This window comes from Leptidea sinapis, chromosome 18, assembly GCF_905404315.1.
Source record: "Leptidea sinapis chromosome 18, ilLepSina1.1, whole genome shotgun sequence".
Taxonomy (NCBI): domain Eukaryota; kingdom Metazoa; phylum Arthropoda; class Insecta; order Lepidoptera; family Pieridae; genus Leptidea; species Leptidea sinapis.
This window is the reverse complement of record NC_066282.1, coordinates 12632891-12658121: the sequence shown is the minus strand read 5'-3', so window position 1 is coordinate 12658121 and position 25231 is coordinate 12632891. Positions and strand designations below refer to the sequence as shown.

At 33.1% G+C, this 25231-nt stretch overlaps 1 non-coding gene across 1 annotated transcript; it reads left to right on the top strand.

Annotated features, from left to right (window-relative positions):
• Positions 1–2659: 2659 nt before the first annotated feature.
• Trnar-ccg (transfer RNA arginine (anticodon CCG)) lies at positions 2660–2731 on the top strand. Its single transcript has one exon. It is a non-coding gene; the product is annotated as a tRNA-Arg (tRNA).
• The last annotated feature ends 22500 nt before the right edge of the window (positions 2732–25231 follow it).

Sequence of the window (25231 nt, the reverse complement as noted above, 5' to 3'; positions counted from 1 at the left end):
CTGAGGCATTCTTTTTGGAATGGGTGGTAGATCTTGACTTTCAATAATTGATGTTGTGACATCCTATTTTGAATAAAAATATTTGAATTGGAATTTGAACTTAACTAGTCAATATAATATTACAATATGTTACAAACGAAAATTTTATCCTAAAATATTAAACACAATATAAATAATACTTCAAATATTCAATAAATCAAACACAATATTATATTGTCACACTATCAGAGACTTAGATTGTCAAATTGTACACATATTATGTAACTCGTAAATATCAATTTTGTCAGCTTTGGCTTTGTTGTTGACGTTTCGATATAGTAAGAGATGAATTTTCGCCTAAATTGGACCGAGAAATTGGAGTGTGGAAGAAGTCGGAGGATCGTGTATGTCTTGGAAGTGATTGTCTATGTGGCGTCTTAACACATTCTTACCATAACACTCCTCCAAAGATTATTTTGTATTTTGAATTGAGGTTTATATTGTATTTTTGTTAACAGAACAATTTATCAACTAACCATACGATATTGACTAGAGTCATATAAATAAATCACAAGATAGTATAATATAATATTATTATGCGCAATAAATCGACTGCTCTCATATTCTCAAGAAGTATTTCGGTATATCTCACTTGTATCTATAGCTATAAAAATGTTTTATGTTACTGGCTAATAAATGACATCAGCAAATTCAGTGAGACAATATGAGAGTCTCTCTGCATCCGTTTCCTCATTTTATTTCATCCCCTAATATTCATTGTTTCGGCTGAGAATGGGGGCGCCAAGCCGTCGCATTTGGCAGACGCTCCCAATAATATTCCCTTGTTTTTATTAAGGTTTACCATTGTTTATACCGTAAATGTATTTCTAATTGGATTGGGTCATCTAAACAACGATAAAAGCTGCCATATCCAATGAAATCAGCACGGACTATTTTCATTTATCTTCTGAATTCTATTCTTGTCCTATTGTTGTCACATTTCACTTTGGAAAGTTCCAAATCTCTCCATTGTTAGAATCCCCTTTTGCGTGCTCTTGCGAGATTGGTTTTACTCTTTTACGCCACCTAAAGTTATTGTTCTAAGGCCACACGTCATTATTCAACGTCATATATCTAAGCGAGCACTTTCTGTGAATGGGGTGACCGTAAGTGTTTTCTATTAAAGATCAATTTTGTTTTAAGTGGAAAGGTTTGGAAATAGTAATATTATACATGAAACCATTTTCAATATGGCTCGATGAATGTAAATTCTTGAATCATCAAAGTCCCAAGATATTCTCGGAAAGTAAATATACATTAAGTTGTAAAAATTTATCTCACATGTCGAAAAAACTGTCTCAAAAGGGAAATATCACGGATTCCATCCCCGATGTTTACTCTTGTTGGTTAAGCTGCATCTAATGAAATCCCCTGTCAGGATATCCTTGCACTGTGTTATAGTGCGATCTGCTCATTTTAATAGTTAAATTAATAAAAAATAAGAAGAATATCCATTACAGTTTTTCAAAAATATCAAAATAAGTAAAGTAGTACCTAAATAATCACTAATATTACATATAATATCTTTGTATTTTTATTTATAGGTACAGGAAAGTAAAGGAAATAGTTTTATAATCCAATTATTATTGATTTTTGACCATACTATTTGAAGAGTCGACAAATCACAGGTAGTTAAAATATTAATGGAGTATGTAAACGATCGTTGTGGAGATATTTTTTTCCATCTGAAATGATGATTATGTACTTTTTTAATTCATTTACTTATTTACTTTAAAAGGAACAACAAAGAGTAACACAATTACATTTAACTATAACTTATAAGTATAAATCTTAATTAATTGTGAAACCATCTACGTTAGTCCTACATAAAATACACATATAAAGTACAGCTACAATCTGTATAAAATAATCACATATTTGTGTTTGGTAACTGAAAGAAAGCATTATGTAGCTTATGATTGCTGTATTAAATAACTTTTCACTTAAATTTTACATAATTACTATTTCAAAGTAAAGTATATTAATATAAGTAAGAGGTTTGCTTTTAATTGAAACTTTTAAAAATAATAATAATTAATATTCACACGCTATACTTATTTTTTTAACATAATTACGAGAGAATAATATTACCAAGTATCAAAACTAACCCAAGCAAACATTTATTTTCAGTAGTCTTACGTTCGTGCGCTCTTTGATTATTTTGGGGTGATATTCTGATCACGAACGCGTGAATCTCTTTATTAAAAATAAATCACTAAATCACATTCATATTGACACTGATATCATTAGAAACCACAAAATATAAGCCAACCTCAAACATTCAGATATACATCGTATTAAAGTATAAAAGCGAGTGTTTTTATCATAAATAAATAATTTTTGTCATTTAGTTATGACTTCCAAAGTTTTTAGATAACCATGCATAGAAAATGAAGACTACTTTAATTCAATTTTATGAATAATAAATTTTTATGTCATCTTTATTACAAGTATACAGAAATTAACTTACAAAAAAGTTATGAAAACAATAAGTTTCAACATAATAATATTAGCAATATGTTATGTTTTTAAAGTGATAACCTACACTTCAAGGATTAATACACAAATAAAATTTGAGAGTTGAACAAAGTAAACAGAATTTTATAACGAGGCGGTACTCGAACGGTTTGCTCAGTTGGTTAGAGCACCGGCTCCGTGCCGGAGGTCGTGGGTTCGAATCCCGCATCGTTCATAAAATTTTGTTTTTCAAATTTTATTTGTGTATTAATCCTAAAAGTGAGGGTCATCACTTTTAAAACATAACATATTGTTTAGATTTACAAGAGCGACATCTCAAGTCAATTTCCTAATATGCAAATATTGGGGTTGAGAAGGTTAACAAGAATCCTGTGTAACATTGCATTGTAATGGGCAGGGCGTATCAATTACCATCAGCTGAACGTCCTGCTCGTCTAATCCCTTATTTTCATAAAAAAAAACATACTTGCCATTATAAACAGGAAACTCATCTTTATTAATAAATGTAGGTTAAGTTTTGTACAATTCTTAACTACATGCCTTTTTATACTATTTTATATGAATACTAGTGGACCCTACAGAAGTTGTTCTGTACACACGTCTTCAATTTGAAAAATGGGTCCAGCTGTTAGGAGGATTTCACTAACATACACATGAGCAGGGGAATTATGTTATATGGACGGAATTGAGAATTTAAACCAATCTCAAATTCACTGGAACACCCAAAATAATCATCAAAATCGGTCATACCGTTTAGGAGGTAGTTCAATTGTGAATCTAAACCATTCTCGAATCCACCTGAAGACACACAGAAAGTTTCATTAAAATCGGTCCAGCCATATAGGAGGATAGATCAGCTCACTTGCGATTATAGTTTAGAATCCACTTTGCATTATAAGTCACAATTCGTGCAAGACTTAATTCATATCGGTGACGGTTCAACATGGTAAGGCAATCTTCAACTCTGTACACAAATTGTTCAAGATTCTTACTGATTTGATACAAATGGGTCAATATTGTGCGTAACATTAGACTTTGCCGCTAATTCATTGGTACAATATAAATAGTTAATACTAGGCACCATTTAAGGAATAATTTTTGAGATGTGATATAACAAGATACTCAAACAGAATATTATTGTTTTTTTTTTATAATAAATACGGGACAAGACGAGCAGGGCGTTCAGCTGATGGTAATTGATACACCCTGCCCATTACACTGCAGTGCCGCTCAGAATTCTTGAAAAGTCCAAAAAATCTGAGCGGGACTACAATGGCGCTCGTCACCTTAAGACATAATATGTTTGGTCTCATTTGTCCAGTAATTTCACTAGCTACGGCGCTCTTCAGACCGAAACTCAGTTATGTTCACACATTACTGCTTCACGGTAGAAATAGGCGCCGTAGCGGTACCCATTATCTAGCCGGCATCCTGTACAAAGGAGCCTTCCTCTGGTGGATGGCCTTTTACCTTTACACCTGACAAATATTATGGGCTAATCAAACCTATGGCTACGCTAAAAAGGTCAGCAAATCTAGCAATAATGTTGTGGACTTTCTTATTAATTATTAACCCCCACCAATCCAAACGCCCTATAATGCATGTTTCAAATTTTGAGATGAATACTTAAAGTTTGACAAACACAGCAAAAATAGACTTAAAAAAAAGTGTGTTTGTATTTATGTATGCACTCAAGAAGTAATACTTCTTTAGCCTAACTAAGCAAAAATCCTTAAAATTATTTATTCCTCGTGCTATTCTACGTTTTTTTTTTATGGAATAGGAGTACAAACGAGCGTCCGGGTCACCTGGTGTTAAGTGATCACTGCCGCCCACATTCTCTTGCAACACCAGAGGAATAACAAGAGCGTTGCCGGCTTTTAAGGAAGGTGTACGCGCTTTTTTGTACGTTTGTAGAAAGAATAATATTGTAAAAATCTTGCAACGATGGCTTTGACAATTAATTATTAAATAACGAATACGGCTGTACGGGCTTGAACCCTTTGCCCATCCTAATAATGGACGATGAAACCAAAAAAATTACGAATGTCGCAAACGTCAGATAATTTTTGGAACCAACTTCAAATTATACAAATGATTTAAGTTTTCTTTAGTGTTAATTCCGTCAATATTTGTTTTTAAACAATTCGACATGTGTTTCGCCTCTACGCGAGGCATCCTCAGGACGTATGGTCTCGCCAAAATCTGGCACGACACTCTCTCGTCGAAACACGTGTCGAATTGTTTAAAAACAAATATTGGCGGAATTAACACTAAAGAAAACTTAAATAATTTGTATAATTATGGAAATGTTTAACCTTAGTAGTGATAGATACCTAATATTAAGAGTGATCCTGATATGTATTGTAATGTTCTACGATTCCTCAAATTTTGTAATCTTTTTAGTTTGATATAATTATTGTATTCGTGTTTGTGGTCGCTGATAACCTTGTTGTTCTAAGCGACCTTAAATAAAGGAAAAAAAAATAATATCAAACCGCAAAAATATTTTACGATAGTAATAAAATGCTAAATGCAGTTCCAAAGCCTGAAGGGTGAGTATATATTTGTATAAACACCTAACTGCTGATGTTATGCTTCATAGAGCCATTGTGTGCAAATGGGTGTCGTATAAGTAGATACAGACATTTTCAACGAACATCTTTTCTCGCCTTATATCCGTTGCCAACAAGATAATTGTACATTCGCTTGAATGTAAAATAATTCTTCTGTTAACTTAAAGAAATCTATTTTACACCGTGAAACCAACAAAATACTACATTACATTGTGCTTTTAAGGTTCTTAATGTGTTTTTTTTTTTCAATTAACCCCCTTATTCATAATGGTCCGCTTTTTTTTAACAGCCGCTTAGGAGTGTTTTTTCTCATTCTGACTTAGGTCAATAGAAAAAGACAGAGTGAGAATTAGCAATGCTTTAAGTTAGCAGACTATTATGAATAAGGGCAGTATTTACGTTTAATAATTATAATTACGAATTTACCATTGCTTTATATTTTGTGAGTGGACATTTAAAATATTTATTTTTGGGAACCACTCTATAAGGCGTATTCGCAGGTGACTAAAGGCACACATTATCTACCGCCACCTGCTTTCAAAAAATGCTATTTATTTTTCAAAGAGGATGTAAATACTACGTAATAAGGTCCGGGACTGCCTAGGTAAAAATTTGATATTTATTTTAGTATGAAACGTGAAGTAATTTGACATAAGTTTGAAATAGTAGTAGTTACAGTATGGCGATTGGCGACGATTAATAATCCGACTGAGTTTGAAAGCGAACAATAGCTTAAGATGTAGTTGGCTTTTTACAAGATTATAGCCGTCATCTGTCAATCTATCAATAACTGTACGTTTCATATAATCGAGTGAATCGCTTTTTTCTTAGAGAGTTTCGTTAGCCTATTTATTTTTTCTGTAATACCCATCTCATTATTTGGTGTGCTGACAATTTTTTTTTTCGTGATTTATGACAATTTGAAGTATTCAACTATAATGCAAGAGATGAAACATAATTAAAATAAAAAAAACAAACGATCGATTACTAAACATTTTTTTATGTTATATATAAAATAATTTTGCAAGAAATTGCTATTTAAAATTAAATTGCTCTAAAGTGAGGGTATAAAATAAAAACAAGTTACAGTCTTAAACAATAAAATGTATTCTAAAATGAAAGAGTTCCAATTTCATATATGTTTACTTTTCTCTCTCTCTCTAGTCGTTCCCTCATGACTGAGGATCAACAAGTGGTCCACACTTGGAGTGAACTATTTGTTTCCATCGGCTTCTATCCATCGCAGGCATGACGACGGAGCTAAAACTCGGGGACCTGGTGTGTTTAATTTGGTCGGTCTATCTGGTAAAAGATCTTCCTCGGGCTCGCTTGCCATTTGTGTTCCCAACTACGATCAATTTCTCCAGGCTCTCATTACCCCTTCGCATTATGTGCCCAAAATACAAAAGAATTCGTATCGTGGACAGACGGGTTTTTATCTTAAGCTGTGTGAGAATCGACCCATTTGTTCGCTTGGCCATCCAAGGTATCCTCAACATACGCCTACATACATCACCAATCGCCAAAGCATCAATCCTCTGCCTCTCTCGAGCCCGTATCGTCCACGACTTCGCGCCATACAGAAAAATGGGGAATATCAAGGCACGTAATAACCTGATCTTGGTGCTAATAGTGATTACTTTTCAAATAATATTCATATGAGTGGCCAGTTGCAGGAACATACAGCCAACCATAATATTATTATGTCATGTTGACATTTCTGTGCTATAAGTAAAAAGTTCTATTGAGGCAATGATCAATAAGAACACAGAGGAGATGCATAAGTATGCCGTTATGGGATTAGGAATATAAAAAATATGCACTCTTCAATATAATATATACAAAAGCATGATTATTATGGTGGTTTAATTCCATAAAAAAAATCTATATTTTATATATTCAAATTCAAATTCAAAAACACTTTATTCATGTAGGTCACAAAAATGACACTTATGAATGTCAAAAAAAAATATATAAATATTGTTTCTTATTGAATTTACCGCTACTTCGTAAAGGGTTCAGCTAATGAGCTAATGAGAAGAAGTAGCAAGAAACTCATTGCCACTCTTTTAAGTCAAGATTTACTTTTTAGTTGTTTTACAAATCATTTCAATTACAATATATGCAAAGTGACGCAACAAAAATACTCAAAAGTCAAAAACTGAAAGGCTTACATGAGTAAGTCAAAAAAAGAAAAAAAAGTAAATTAATACTTATAAACACAAGAGTTATTGAGTATAGTAGATGCATCAATCCACACATACCGTAAATAAATAGAGGCATTATGTGAGCATTTCATAAAATGAAATATATAATAACTTTAACTTTAAACTAAATAATAATAATAAAAAAACACATCAAGCAGACCTCCCGGTAACAAGATCATCCAGCCCCCACGAGTAGCACCCGTTCACAAGCATGACGCAAGGACCAGCCATCGCCTCCCTCGACCATATTTTAGGGAAGGGAACGACCCGCCCCACGTCGCCGCCACAAGCAGAGGCATTTAAGCGAGCATGACGATATCTGCCACGAGAAATCTACCGAATAACAAAACAATTCAAGTTCATCTACATATTATGCAATACTTACTAAATGCCTCTACTTACAATTTCGTTTCAAATTACATAACTCATGATAATGATTATTAAAATTGATTAAAAAACAGAAACAATATTAATATTTAAATTATATAACTATAATGACATTTATCAAACTAAGACAGACATGTAACAGCCCAGCAGCTCAGTCCCAAGGGTTCTTTAGATCCAGAGATTCAGATATTTTATAGTACCCTTTTGTATACAACTTTTTCTTTAGCACTGATTTATATGCATTTAAAGGTAAGTTCTGTATGTCAATAGGGCCCTTATTATAAAAACGTATACACAGACCTCTGAATGAAGTTGTGACTTTTTGGAGTCGACTTACATGAACAGCAAGCCTATCCCTATTTCTAGTATTGACATTATGAGTGTCACTAATTTTTTTAAACGAATTTATATTTTTTTTTACATAAACAAGGTTTTCATATATGTATTGAGATGTCAAAGTCAAAAGTTTTATTTCCTTAAATTTTTCCCTTAGTGACACTCTTGGTCCTAATTTATAGATGGCACGAATAGCTCGCTTCTGCAGTGTGAAAATGGTGTTAACATCGGCAGCATGTCCCCAAAGTAAAATACCGTATGTTATCAGACTATGAAAATAGCTGAAGTAGACCAACCTCGCGGTATTTTCATCCGTAAGTTGCCGAATTTTTTTAACTACGTATGCTGCAGAACTAAGCTTTTTCGCCAAATTCATAATATGAGGACCCCACTGAAGTTTGGTATCTAAGGTAATCCCTAAAAATACGGTTGTATCTACAGCTTTCAACTCATCGTCTTTTACTAAAATATTTGTGTCAACCTGTCTAACATTAGGCAGGGAAAATTTAATACATTTGGTTTTTTTTTTCATTAAGAAGGAGATTATTCGAAGTGAACCATTCCACTACTTTGGAGATAGCATTGTTCACGTCATCAAAAGCAGTATGCTGTCTATGTAGTTTAAAAAGTAAAGAAGTATCATCTGCAAACAATACTATCTCATGTTTATTTTGTACAAAGTATGGAAAATCATTTATATATACAAGGAATAGGAATGGCCCAAGAATCGAACCCTGTGGAACGCCCATGGTAATGGGAGATCCAGCTGACCTCTTACTGTTCACTTCAACCATCTGAAACCTGTTGCCCAAATAAGACTTCAGAAGGCCAAGCGCTTCTCCCTTGATACCATAATGATGTAGTTTCCTGATTAAGATTTCATGATGAACACAGTCAAATGCCTTGGATAAATCACAGAAAATACCAACGGCATCCTGAAAATTATCCCAGGCTTCAAAAATTTGCTGAATAAGCTCAACACCAGCATCTGTTGTTGAGCGACCCCTTGAAAAACCAAATTGTTTAGTGCTCATTAAATTGTTACCATAAAAATGATTAAGCAATTGTTGTAAAATAAGCTTTTCAAATATTTAACTTAGCGTCGGTACAATAGATATTGGTCTAAAATTTGTGGGGTCAGAAGAACTACCGGCTTTGAATAATAGAATGACCTTACTCTGTTTCATCAAATCAGGAAACACACCATTGTAAACACATAAGTTAAATATGACAACCAAGTATGGAGCAATACAATCAGCTATGGAGTGAATTATTTTAACGGATAAGCCATCAAGATCAGCAACCTTTTTCAATTCTACTGATTTAAAGGCTTTCATTACATCATTGTAAGTAACATGAGTGAATTTGAACTCTATTTTACATTAATTTACATTAGACATAATTATAGATTCAGCAAGAGTGGCAGATGACTTTAGGGCCTTGGTGATGGAAACTGGAATATCAGCAAAAAATCTTTCAAAAGCATCCGCAACATCTTGGTCTGTATCCAAGATTTTATCATTTATTTTTAAACTAAAATTTAAGTTGCGAGGTTTGTTTCTTCCAGTCTCACTGTTTATTACTTGCCATGTTGATTTTATTTTATCTGAACTATTTTTAATTTTATTACTTATATACATTGATTTTGCTAAGGTACATGAGCGTTTAAATATCATTGAATAATTTTTTACATAGTTAGCAAATCTTTCTGAGTCATTACAATTACATACAATTTTTTCTCATAAAGTGAGTATAATTTCCTCCTGCTAATATGAATTCCCACCGTTGCCCAATCACTGAAAGACAATGAATTATTTTTCTGTATATACTTTGGCTTAAATATAACATTATATTCTATATATATATTACCTTTGATAACATTAATAACAGAATCATATAGTTCATTTGGGTCCTCATAATAATTTAAATTAGGTAACTTCATTAAAGTATTTGATCTAAAATTATTTAGGTGACTAGTGTTCATAGGTACATATTTAACACTGTACTTAGGTTTACTATAATTAAAATTAAAAGTGGTTAGTAGGCCACAGTGGTCTGATTCTAATTTATTTATAATTGACTTTGACTGTGTAACAATATTGGTAAATATATTATCAAGACAGGTTGATCTAGTCACTGTAATTCTAGTTGGCTCTAAAAATAAATTTACTAGATTATAGCATCGAAATAGGGATATTAGCTTAGTGCTCAGGCCGGATTCAACTAATAAATTGACATTAAAATCTCCACAAACAAGAATATTTTTATTATTTTTATTACTAAGTTTAAATAAAACGTCATCCATAATTTTTTCAAAAATGTCATATGATGCAGCTGGTGGTCTGTATACACTCATTACAACAAGCTGCTCAAGCTCTATACAGGCTATCTCAATAGTTTGTTCAACTGACAGGCTCACAATATCAGAACGTTCTTTATATTTTAAACTGTTATGAATCAGTATTAGAGAGCCTCCGTGTATTGCATTTTGTCTGTTGAACGAACTAGCAACCTGGTGCTTGCCAAAATTAAACATAAGCTGATAACTTTTTAATCAATGTTCTGTTAAACAAAGTATATCAATATCATTATTATTTAAAAACAACTCAATTTCCAAGTGTTTCCCAGACAAGCCCTGAATATTTTGGTGCACCAGGTTAATAAAATTTTTATTATTAAATTTATCTAATATGGCTGTGCTATGCTTTATATTCAATATTTAATTATTAATATTTTTTGTTGTCTAAGATTTCAAATTTCTGCCGGAGTTGTTCTCAGTTGTCTTATAAACTAGTTTAAATGGTTTGGAAAATATTCCACAGTTTTAATACCAAAGGTACTTATACAAATGATTTAGGTTTTCTTTAGTGTTAATTCCGCCAATATTTGTTTTTAAAACAATTCGACACGTGTTTCGCCTCTACAGGAGGCATCCTCAGGACGTGTTGTCTCGCCAAAATCTGGCACGAGACTCATAGCACATGTGCTAATTGTCGAATACAATATTTAGAAAGATAATAATTTTCTTTAGTCAAATAAAAATACTTTCCAATATATATAATGCTTATGATTAATTTTTTTTTATGCCCTAGCCATTACAATGCAGTAGTGCTCAGGATTCATGAAAAACTCAAAAATTCTGAGAGGCACTACAACTGCGCTCGTCACCTTAAGAAATAAGATGTTAAGTCTCATTTTCCCAGTAATTTCACTAGCTACGGCGCCCTTCAGACCGAAACACAGTAATGTTTACACATTACTGCTTCACGGCAGAAATAGGCGCCGTTGTGGTACCTATGATCTAGCCGGCTTCCTAGCAAAAGAGCTTATTATACTCTTAATACTTTAAGTAGCAAGAGTAATAATATCTTCCATTTGCAAATATAGATTTCAACAAAGTTATAATTTCTAATGTGTTGCATTTCAACCACAGACTAAGCTAATTAAGCATGATTTATGAAATCAAAGCCAAAACGGATTCGTTTATGAATCGTACATAGACTTAATTAAATTAATAACACTAACATTGCCTCGAAATTGGTGCTTGAGTTTAACGCGATGGATTTCATAAGTTGATTTTATGTTCTCTTCGTCGTATAACTTAAGTTCTACATATAAGTCCGTTATTATATTTAATACTAGCTTTTACACGCGACTCCGTGCGCGTAGTTACTTTGGGCACCATATTTTATTTTTTAATATACTCACCTTGCAAATAATTTCACTACAAACGGCTGTGGTTAATACATTTATGAAATCTACTAAGTATAGAACTTTCATCCCCATTTCTTACCCCACTTAGGTCTACATTTTAAATTCTGTTGAACAAATAGTTATCACTTTATACAAAATTACATTTATCTTCGATAGTGACGAACTTTCAAATAACTTCCACCCCCTATTTCAACCCCGGCAAGCCCTTTATTCGCGATAAAAGTTAGCCTATGTCATTTCCCAAGCTCTTGTCTGTCTCTGTACTAAATTTCCTGAAAAATGGTTCAGTCGTTTAGGCGTGAAAGCGTAACAAACAAACTCACATTCACATTTATAATGTTGGTAGAGATTACATTGAATATTTTTGAAGTCATACTTCTTTTGGCGCGTATAGGATAAATTATAACAGTGAAATTTTACGTTACGCACTACAATATTTAAAGATCATAAAAAACATACAATTAATTAAAAATTTATATAACAACTACCAGGCAAGCATAATTCGTCCATTAAGGTAATCGTCCTGATGTCGAGTTTGACTGTAAAACATAAGCCATTCACAGTACGTATGTATCAACAGGAAACAATAGAAAGCGGGACCCAAACGTTTCAGTTTATATTTTTTTAGAAAAGCTCACCCTTTTGGTAGTATTGAAGCGACTGGCCATTGTTGTTCCGATCAGAGACCATTCATATCTGGCCGGACGTACGTAGCTCGAAAACATTCAAATGACACTATTGTGACGGATTTTTCTGCATGTCGCCTTTTAATAATAGAGTTCTATGCCGATAAATATTGGTTGAAGTGATAGCTACATTTCGATGGTACATATTCCATCAGAAAAACTTTTAATAGAGGCATACGTGGTCATACTGCTATTGATATATGTTTAGTCAACTCATTTTTCTATAAATTTATGCATTCAATATACTTCATACGTAATAATTACACATGGCATAATATATATCAGACGCTTAATTCTGACGCCATTCAAAATATTTGCAATTGTTATGTTCAAATTTCAAGTAGTGGTGGTTTTTTTGCGAACTCATTTATTTATTTATTATTATTTTGATACACTATTGATCTTACACTAATCATTAATAACTATTCAAATTAGAAACTATTAAATATTATAAATAACTTATAATAATTATTCATCTACACTAATATTATAAAGCTGCAGTGTTTGTTTGTTTGAACGCGCTAATCTCTGGTACAACTGGTCCGATTTGAATGATTCTTTCAGTGTTGGGTAGTCCATTTATCGAGGAAGGCTATAGGCTATGTTTTTTTTTCAGAATTAGGGATCCGTAATAAAATTGCTATTTTGTAACACAAGGTGTAAAATCGAAAACCTATTTTTGCGTGCGCTGCAAATACTATTGACAATAGAACAAAATGATGTACAGGCTATAATATAGGCGATATTTTATTACTTATAAAACTATCGCGTGAATTATACTTTATATGGCAAAACAACGTTTGCCGGGTCAGCTAGTAACTTATAACTATGGTTCGAAGTGTATCTATTAAAGTGTATAGAGCATTCACAAAACAAAAACAACAGCACGTTAGTAAAAACAAAAACTATTGAAAATTAATTTAAAAAAATACAAAACATTAAACTAGTTTATGACATCAGTTTTTTTAGTTCACTTATAAACTTGGACCCTTTATTATATCGATAGTGCTATTATTAGCTTACAGTTTGTTATATGATCGTTTCATTCTGTTGAAGGGCGAATTGAAACCTAGGTTCGTTCTACTGTGTGAAAGATAGAAGGAGTTATCAATGATGTCATGGAATGATGTGAGGATTGATGTAGTGAGTATTGAATAATTGTATGTTTATTATTAACTACAGAAGAAAGTTTCTTGAAAACTGCACTGTGAAGGAACGCCACACAACCAGATGTTGGGGAAAATATTTAAATTTTTAGTGTGTCGTGCGAAGGTGGAGTTTGATGGCAGGAATCAGGTCAAACAGCTGATGCAGTGGTTTACAGAATTCACATGATTATACTAGTCATGCTTCCTTATGCGACTCGAGACGATTTTAGCCGATCGAGCGTTACATATCAGAGCATGATATCTTAGTATGTACGAACTTTATTTTGGGGTATTGAATATACCCCAAAATAAAGTTCGTTCCCAAAGAAGTATTCACTTCGCATGAAAATCTTCCATTACAAATATTTACTCTGATAGTAAGACTTACATTTACATTGTCAATTTCACGCCTCGCATCTGAGACTCTGCAATATTTTATTTATCCATTGAACGGAATTTGCAGTTTGCAATTCATAGCGGCCGTCGAGTGCATTAGCTCTCAACAGCATGTAATCGTATTTGCATTATAAATTTGTTCCTACACCTAATGGCTTTCAGAAACCACGTGTAAATAAATAAAAATACTCAAATCGTGTTTATGAAAGAGCTTCATGAGAATGTATTGAAAATGGCTGAGAGCAATGGGGAGGCTTGTTTGCTTAGGGTTGTAAAACTTGTTTTATTTGTAAGTGAGAATAATATTTGTGGGTTTTAATTTGAGGCGATCTTAACTTGCCCCGAGTGCACACAACTTTGAATTGAAATATTTCATAACAATAGAGGGTTGGTTTGACTTGGATTTTTTATCTACATTAGATCGGTTGATATTTAATACGTCTATAAATGATTGCTTGATATACTGTATTGCATTCCTTTGAGGCTAGGTAGATATTTTAATATTTTTTCTACTTTTGGCATTTCAATAATCGATCGATAAAAATCATATTATGTTGGTCCCTTTAAGTGAGTACAGGCAATCACTGCGAAAGTAGATGTGTTTTTATTTTTTATTTAGGTTCTATTATTAATTAATATAGCAAATTATTATGTCTTTTTTTCTTTTCTTGCTTATTAACATTCTCAATATTATTATATTGAATTACTTAATCGGTCATTCCTTATTATTTTGAATAATTCTATCTGTTAATCGTTTTTCAACAGACTTATAAATAAAACAAGTTAGATCCTGTATGTGAAGCCACAACCTGAGAGTTGAACAAAGCAAACATAATTTTATAACAAGGCGGTACTGGAACGGTTAGCTCAGTTGGTTAGAGCACCGGTACGGAACGCCGGAGGTCGTGGGTTCGAATCCCGCATCGTTCATAAAATTTTGTTTTTCAAATTTTATTTGTGTAAAACAAAGTAACTTATAATATATATATATATATTTTTCAGAACAATGTTTTGAGGTTGGTACCAAGTTAATTAAAAACATAAAAACTACATTATTTTTCATATCAAAATAAATCTAAATACCAAGAAGAACAGACTTCTTTCTTTTTAGGGTTGAGTAGCCAAATGGCAAAAAAACGGAACCCTTTTAGATATCACAGCCACTTTTTTCCAAAACTAAAAGAACTATACTCTACAATATAACAAACTTGGTAAGTAGATGTATTCTGTGAACCGCATTAACATTTTTATACAAAAATAGAAAAAAAAAACCAATAAATTTTGGGGGTTTCCCATACTTAGAACTGAAACTACCAAAAATTTTTTTTATTCATTAAAATTTTTCACATTTTGTGGGGTGGATGGAATGGATCTATCTATGGACACGGACGAGTAAACAAAGAAGGACTCCGCACCGTGATATTAGCAAGTGAAGCACCGTTTTGCTAGTGTGTGTACGGTTACGGGGGATACTAGTTACACAATTTTTTCTCCCTTAAATAATCATATATGGCCACAAATAGTTATATAGTATCGTTTGTACACTTTTTCACAACGCACGACGGCATTTTTAAAATATTTTATTGAGACTGAGAGATTGTTGTAGTACGAGGAAGAAAGCTCCTTGAAAACCGCACTGTGGAGGACCGCCACACATCCAGATAGTGGGGATGATATCCTAACTTGGTTTGAACGAGATCTAGTAAGTAGTTTTGCTCATTTGCACTGTATGATTTTGAGGAAAGATTTTTTGCCTTTTCCCTTTAAATAATTAAATATCATTTTCCTTTCTATATATCATTTATATTATGTTACTTGCTGCTACGGAAACCTTCATGGGCGAGTCCGACTCGCACTTGGCCGCTTTTTTATGTTTATTTTAGTACGAACTATATTGAATTTCAGATAGTAGTAATAAATAATTTCGTTCCACCGCATCAAAATATTTTATTTTATTTCACGTAAAACTTATTTAATATTTTTGTCATATTCATATTATATTGTTATACCTATGTTATAAACCAGAATGCGCCTCTAAATAATTATATTATTAGTTAAGCTTAGGCGACCTGAAGACGCAACGATATGACAGAGACCGGCTAAAGCTTAGCCAAAGTAATGCCATTCGCATAGCTGAGGAGGTGGAGGTCGTCTTAACTCGACTTGTGGTTATTGTTCCGACCCACAGCCGTTCAGAATCGGCTGTTGTGGAATGATATTCATTCTAAGATTGTGTAGCGGAGATACTTCTCAGTATGTTATTATTATACTTTAATAACTAGCTAGCATTTAGTTACTATTACATTATAATACTTGTAACTATTTAGTGCCTTTGATGCGACAATTTTAGTGATAATTTCATTAATGTCAGGTTAGTTATGCGTAATACTCGTATAACATTTTTGTTTGTTCAATCATGAAGCATAATTTTTTATGGATGTGGTAACTGAACCCCCCATTCTTTTGCAACACAAGAGGAATAACAGGAATGTGCCCGGGGCTTTTGAAACGAATGTACGTACTTTTTTTAAAGGTCTTATCGCCTTTTTTAACAACAAGGAAGCAACATTCCACAGATTGGTTGTACGTGGAAGAAAGTTCCTTGAAAAGTGCACTGTGGAGGAACGCCACACATCCGACGATGGTGGGGATAATATTCTAATTCGTGTCGTGTGAGATTGGAAATCGGCGGCTGAAATAAGATCTTCGGAACACTCCCCGTGATAAATGCGATAGAAGACATACAGTGAAGCTACATGTCTACACAACGTCAGGTGATCTAGCCGTTCACAGGGTACTGGGTCCCCGACAATTGGAACAGCTCTACGTGCCACGCGGTGAAATGATTCGAACTTGATACTTTTAAGCAATTCTTTAGATGTGGCTGGTCCTGCGCTTTGTGGAGCGCTAAAATATGGGCCAGTTTGAAGTTTTTTTTATTTATTTATGCCTTAGAACTACTTTTAATTAAACAAATCTTTTGGTAATATAAAATTCTACTTTATATTTTATTTTGAATTATTACCCTTCGACTCTAGTTTTGTTAGTGCTTCACTATTCGTATTATATATTTTCCTGATTATTTTTATATAGCGTTCTGGTATTCCATCCGCCTCTAATTCTATAGAGAATGATGATTTACTGTGTCAAACGCTTTTAGAAAATCTATGAATGCTATATAAAGGGTTAATTGGTATAGTTTAGTTTTTTCCAATATTTGATGAATGCTTTGTAGATGGTCGTAACTTAAATAGTTTCTTCTGAATTCGGCTAAGCTATTGATTCACCTGATGTGGTATATCTTGGTATACGTTGATTCCATTTGCAGGTTTGTTATCATAGTGATGGGTCTGGAATTGCTTATATCATGATGATTACCTTTACTATGAGTGAGTGAGATTTCAGCTGTTAACCATGTTTAATAAATATATATATCTGTAATTACTTCTGTTAGTGCGTATTTTCCTATTATTAAACTTCAAGGCCTTATATTATCAGGCCATGATGACTTATTACCACTTAAAGAGTTTAGTGCGTGATCTACTTTAATAGGCAAATTCTTAGGGATTGGATTTTCTTCAAGATTATAAAAGGTATTACTTTCATTAATCTCCTTGCCAGTATAAATCTGTAGCAATATCTATTAGCTTCTTTCTATCCATTTCAATTATATTTATTTTGTTTTATAATAATTTTTTACTTCAAAAAGGAAAAGTTGTTTAAATGTCCTTGTTTTTTTGTAGATTTTGTACGCAGCTCACAACTGGTCCGGCAATCGTAGTCCGGTAGTCTTAAATTAATAAGCACAACTCTAATTATTACTATAAAAGGAACTCTTTGATCATTTGTGCTTATTGACATTTTTCATGAAAAAAGAATAAGTACCGGTAAAGTTATCGCCCTAAATAATATACTAAATCCTTCTTCGAAATACATTGCATCTTTTGGGATAAGTATTATTCCGATCGGAAGGAAAAAAGGCTTCTCCATTTATTACTATAAATAGAATGTTACTTTAAATTCAAAATGTTAAAAAAAAACCTGAAAATGCATCATGATTTGTTATAGATTTATTTTTATATGTTAATATGTTATAATAAGTGGCATCTGTTAGTTTGTAGAAATTCTATCTAGACACATTGTACCTGATTTAACTTGTCTAAGGGCTGTTAAATATATTATTGACATTTTCTTTAACTAAATAAAAATAGTGATTTTGATTTGATTTGATTAAAAGCATAATTTGTACACAAGTTCATACATATAATATTTATTTTGTTTTATTATTAGCCTATTGTTTTCTATAGTATAAGCTCATTAAGAGCTCGGACGCAAACACCAGCCAAAACGTTCTATTCAAAGCGCGGTCGAAACATAACTGAATGAAAACTCTGCCTAGTAGACGCGTAGGCAGAGTTTTCCTTTAGTTAATTTTTGAGCGTGATTGTGAGTCAGTTGTTTATATGTAATAAATTTTTATGTCAAAGATATGATAAGAAAATTTTCAAAATTACCCTTAAAAGTTTTGCAAAAAAAAATAGAAGAAACGTGATTTTTGATGAAATACATTGCGTCAAATCTTATTAAGGGGTGACAAAAGAAGCAAAAAGTCCTCAAAGACAGTAAGTATGCTTGCAGTGGTCGAGAAGTCGGATCATTAATGCACCCTTCGACAGGATACCGGGACCCTTCGTAAATCGAGTAAAATAACATTATTTGTGAATACCGGCTGACTTTAGACATGAAAGGAAAACCCTGTGACGTAGTAATATTTTTCAATAATTTGTTTCAGTTTTATTAAATGGAAAAATAAAAAAATATAACTCGGTACGGCATTGGTAGAGTAATATTTTAATAGGGTGAATTAGGTTTTGTAACATAGGTATGTAGCTATGTTGTATATACATCTTTATATATTTTATGTATAAAATAAATAAATAAAAACTAATGTTGGCAGCAACGCGCAACTATATTGTGTCTTAAAACTGTAAAGAAAATTTTATGAACGATGCGGGACTCGAACCCGCGACCTCTAGCGTTCCGTGCGAGCGCTCTCCCAACTGTGCCAACAGTTCGAGTGACGTATCGGTGATAAAATCTTGTATGATTTCTTCAACTCTCAGGTTGTGGCTTCATACAGGATCTACTTTACAATTGATAACCTGCTCAAACCCAATATTTGCATATTAGGAAATTGACTGAAGATGTCCCTCTTGTTGAACTCAACAAGATTTTATGACGATACGTCACTCGAACGGTTAGCTCAGTCGGAAAGAGCGCTCGCAAGGAACGCGAGAGGTCGCGGGTTCGAGTCCCGCATCACTTTAATACATAACAAATCGTTTATATTGTTTCTGTCATTTATTGAATAATATTTTGGAGACATCCGAGACTGATCCATTTTGCGATAGCTTATAGCCTTTAAACGTAATGTATTGCAACTTTAATAAAGTTTCTTTAATTATTATCATATTTTTTATAATGTATAAGTCTTTGTGTTAAATATAAGTGCCCAATGGAAATGATTCTCATTTATTGTGTGCACCTGTAATTAATTGACTCATACACTCGAACTATTTTCTGCAATATTTTAAGTTTAAAAGTGTATTGTTTAAGTGATGTTGGAAACCTTCAAATAAATGAACATATTGTTTTTTATGAAAATAAGGGACAAGATAAGCAGAACGTTCAGGTGATGGTAATTAATACGCCCTGCCTGTTACAATGCTTTACCGCTCAAGATTCTTGAAAAACTCAAAAATTCTTAGCGGCACTACAATTTCGGTCATCTCCTTGAGACATAAGATGTTAACTGCAATTAATTACTGGGCAAATAAGACTATTTGCCCAGTAATTTCACTAGCTACGGCGCCCTTCAGACCGAAATACAGTAATGCTTACACATTGCTGCTTCACGGTAGGAATAGGCGTCGTTGTGGTACCCATGCAATCTATCTATCTAGCTGGCATCCTGTGCAAAGGAGCATCGTAGGAGGTGGGCGGCCTAGTCCCTCCTCCCAAATTGAAGTGTCTGTCAAAAATAATAGCATTTTTATTAAATTACTATTAATGTTTGGACAAAACCTATACTAGGATTCTTGAATTTTTTTGAACAGCTATTCCGATTTTAAAGTACCCTCACTAGAAGTACCTAGCAGTCTAGTCTTACATAAATAATGAATACTGGCACAAAAAAAAATAAAACCTTATAATAAGTAAAACCGATTTAATTGCCACCGGTCATAGTTGACCATAAACTTATTATACTTTTTTTTTGGAGGACAAACGAGCGTACGGGTCACCTGGTGTTAAGTTATCACCGCCGCCCACATTCTCGTGCAACACCAGAGGAATCACAAGAGCGTTGCCGGCTTTTAAGGAAGGTGTACGCGCTTTTTTTGAAGGTACCCATGTCGTATCGTCCCGGAAACACCGCACAAGAAAGCTCATTCCACAGCTTCGTAGTGCGAGGAAGAAAGCTCCTTGAAAACCGCACTGTGGAGGACCGCCATACATCCAGATGGTTGGGATGATATCCTAACTTGTGGCGTGTCATGCGAAGGTGGAATACTATCGTAATAGACGAATGTGTGTGAAATTGAGATAACTATCCTTACATAAAAATCTAGGTGTGAGAAAGAGACGGAATAGATTAAGACCATGAAAGCAAATTGTTTCAAAACATATAAAATATCACAAGAAGGACACCCACTCATCATATTTATAAAGTCAAAGTCAAAAGTATTTTATTGACATAAAATCAAAAGATTGCTCGTCAACGTCAAACACAAAAAATACAATTCAGATACTTACATATTAATTACATAAAAGTTTAAACATATACATATTTTTAAAATAATGCTATCCAGTAAAACAATACAAGGCTGAAACATAAAATCCATAAAAAAAAACAACTATAATACTATACAAATGATTTATGTTTTCTTTAGTGTTAATTCCGCCAATATTTGTTTTTAAAAATAAGCTTGTCTCGTGCCAGATTTTGGCGAGACAACACGTCCTGAGGATGACTCGTGTAGAGGCGAAACACGTGTCGAAATATTTTTATAAACAGATATTGGCGGAATTAACACTAGAGAAAACTAAAATCATTTGTATAATTATGGATTTCCGCAAAGTAACGCCTAATTCAATAAATTTTCCTAACTATAATACTATCCAATTCCATATTGTAATATCGTTTACGTAATCTTCAATACTGTAATAAGCCTTCGACATAGGTCTGCGTTTAGGTATTACTGTTGTTTTTATGAAAATAAGGGACGAGAAGAGGAGGACGTTCAGGTGATGGTAATTGATACGCCCTGCCTGTTACAATGCATTGCCGCTCAGGATTCTTGTAAATCTCAAAAATTCTTAGCGGCACTACAATTTCGTTCATCTCCTTAAGACATAAGATGTTAAGTCTTATTTGCCCAGTAATTTCACTAGCTACGGCACCCTTTAGACCGAAATACAGATTACTGTAGCAGCATTAGTAGCATTAGCTTACACATTACTGCTTCACGGTAGGAATAGGCGTAGTTGTGGTACCCATGATCTAGCTGGCATCCTGTGCAAAGGGGCCTCGTAGTGGTGGTGTAACCCCAATTCCTCCATTGATTATTAATGGGTTCCTACCAAGTTGAGCAGCTCTGTACAGCACTATATCTTTTATAGAGGGCTGTATTAAACTTAGTGTAAAAAAATTAATTCGATTTTAAGCTTTTTTACAAAATGCGACACATTGGTTTCTCAACCAACCAGATTTATTTTACAACGAACTATGCAATTTTATCGTACGTTTAAACAGTCTTTTCTATTTTTAACAAACAGTGACGTCAAAATTATTAAATTATAACTGGTAACTGAACATAAACAACCATTTAAAATAATTTTGAGAATTCGATGCTAAGTCGTAAATCAGGACAAACGCGATATATTCATTATTAATTTTCCAAATTCAAATTCATATACTTTTAATCAAAATAACATTTAAAATCACTTAAATCAAATCTGAGAAGAACGGGCACAAGAAACTTAGCGACCTTTTTTTTTAATTTAGTTCCAATATGTGATGTAATATCATAGACTAAAATGTATAATTGCATAGCTTGAGCGCGTTCGATCCATTCCCAGTCTGTGGTATCATTAAGAAAATCATTAATGTTATAGTAATCTTTGCCACACAAAACAAGTTACAATAAGCGTATAATCATTTGAACACAAATATTAAATATAGTACTTATGTAAGATTAATATTTATTTATTTAATTAATGAAAAAAGAATAGGCCACATTCTACTGCGTTAATACAAAATTAAATTTTGAATCTGTTTCAGTCCACAGCTGTACTTATCCTATTAGATATTCTGTGGTAACACTTCAAGTATTCCGACCGCTGCGGGAGCATTTCATACAAAATATTAACACGAATGTTTCAGTGTGGCTACAGATGGCGCCACTGGATTTGCGGTAATCCCGAATTTATTATCTGTTTGCAACCATTGCAAGTGCAATCCAGAATATTCGACTGGTGCAATGAATGTCCGGATACACTTCATTTTGGACCAATTGAGCGGGTAGAATGTACAAAGAGCTTGATATTATAATTTAAATTTATTATAATTAATAATATATTATTGTTACTTTCATACAATTTTGCATATTATTTAAAAAAAGTTTAGAGAACTGCATTAATGAAAATAAATATTTTTTTTTATGAAATAAGTGATCCACGACAATGGAAATTGATACGCCCTACCCATTACAATGCAATGACTTCCAGGCATTTTGATTTTTCCCTTCCCTTCCCATACATTGATAAAAACAAAGCCGAAATATGGAACATGCCACAAGTTACACCATAATATTCGATTGCTATAGCAATACATTTCCGCATTAACTCCAGATGTTTAAAATATTCTTTGTCAATAAGCAGCAATGTAATACATATATATTCAGTTCAGGTTGCGTACATGTTGAATTTAGAACCCGATTCGAACAGTGACAGTTGACCCACCACTAAGGAGAATAGTGCTAGTTCCTCAATCAGATTTCTAATCTTATATCTTTAAACGAGCTATTCTTATATATATGTATATATATAATCTGAATCTCCGAAACGGCTCCAACGATTTTCATAAAATTTTGTGTACAGGGGATTTCGGGGGCGATAAATCGATCTAGCTAGGTTTCAACTTAAAAAAAATGTGCTTTTATCCGTGTTTTAATGAGAAACAGCTGCAATAACATTAGAATACAAAGGTAAATTTCGCCAATATACACAAGACTAATAGCTCAGATGGGAAATTGGGTGATAAGGAAAGTAAAAGACCCCGGTTCGAATCCAGAAGTCCTATTAGTTTTTTTTTTGTTCAAGTTTTGTACATTCTTAAAAATCCGAGCGAGGCTCGGTCGTCCGGATATTGATAATATAATATGCTTATATGTATAGAACAGAATAATGCGCCGCTGTGATACTTAACAACCGGTGCAAAGAAGTAACTAATAACTAGAAAAAAAACTCTTTTAAAATATTTATTGACAATATGTAATAACATCATTAAGAACCAATTGAAAATTAATTGAGAAGATAGATCAATATAAAGTGAAGTATTAAGTAAATTTTTGAATATATTATATAAATTATTAACTGCGATTTATTCGAAGATAGGTGGTGTACTTAGTATGAATTTTTTGGATTTCCGTGTAAATAATGTAGTATTTTAGTTAAATTTATATGTTTATCTTTCATTAGTGTATCTGGTCTATGACCGTACATTTTAAAGTAATATAAATGGCACTGTGCCTTTGAGACTTAAAATGATTCCACCTATATACTATTTCTTTCTATATGTGATTGCTCCAGTTAGAATCGTAGGAAAAAAATATGATCATCCGTGGAGCACCTGCAATGATAAACAATAAAGCAAATGATGAAACAAAAGGAAGAAGTTTGTCTAAGTTCCAAAATATCAAAGATCAATGCATAAAATTAAAATAATTAATATGAGCTAGAATTAAATTGCTGTTTCAGAATTTACGGTACCTCATAAGATACATAATAGCTTTAAGGGTAAATGTATACACTTCTATAAAGTCCCAGCCACTGTTCAGGCATTATCTATAAATAAATTTAAATGTTTTATAAAAAAATGGCCCTGTCGTAAATCCTATTACTCCAGTGCTGAATATCTAAATGATCGGATAGCCTGGGACTAGATTGTGATTATTTTATAGCGATAGAAATGATTGTACAATATTGTATATTTTTATTGAAATGAGCGCAAAAAAAGAATGCTGGGAGAGTTTCTTGCGCCGCTTCTTCTCTCTCAGAGCGCCATTTGTTTCCGAAGCGGTAGTAGTATCTAGTAGTTATTAGAAATGACATCAAAAAGAATTCTAAAGGAATCAATTTTGAGAAAATAAATGCCTTTTATGACTTTTTATGCCTTTTAATCCAAACAGTAACAACCCATACATTTTCTGAAAGACAATCAAAATAAAATAGTGCATTTTGATACAATTGCGGATTTTGTGTACCACAACGGCACCTATTTCTGCCGTGAAGCAGTAATGTAGCATTATTGTGTTTCGGTCTGAAGGGCGCCGTAGCTAGTGAAATTATTGGGCAAATGAGACTTAAGATCATATTATGTCTCAAGGTGACGAGCGCAATTGTAGTGCAACTCAGAATTTTTGGGCTTTTGGACAGGGCGCATCACACACTATCAACTGAACGTCCTGCTCGTCTCATCCCTTATTTTCATAAAATAAAAATAAATAACCTGTTCTAGAATTCTACAATCACACGTTTTACTAGTAACTACCTACTGTGAGGTACACACAGCTTTTTGTAAGTAATTACTGGCTGCAGTTGTCCCAAATAACACGACTTCAAGCTTAGAGTGTACTCCTAGTTTAAAAATCTCTTGACTCTTGTCATTGCGAATGTCCATAAGCGGTTGCCACCACTTCATACCACTTGAAAAAAAGTACGTTTTTCGTCACAAATTTGCTGTCTCAACTCTCAAGTCAAAGATGCTGGTCAATAATAGGTACGAGTGGAAATGACAATATTCTAGAAAATCCCGATCCGCGATTCGATGCCTCTAAGCTTCAACTCGTGGATTAACGACCGAGTTTGGTTCGCGAATTTTACGCGCGCGAAAGTGTATCTATGCGTATTATTTACGTGTAGCAAAATAATTATTATAGTTAGGATAATTACAGTGAATGTATCTGAAAGCTATCGAAACAAGC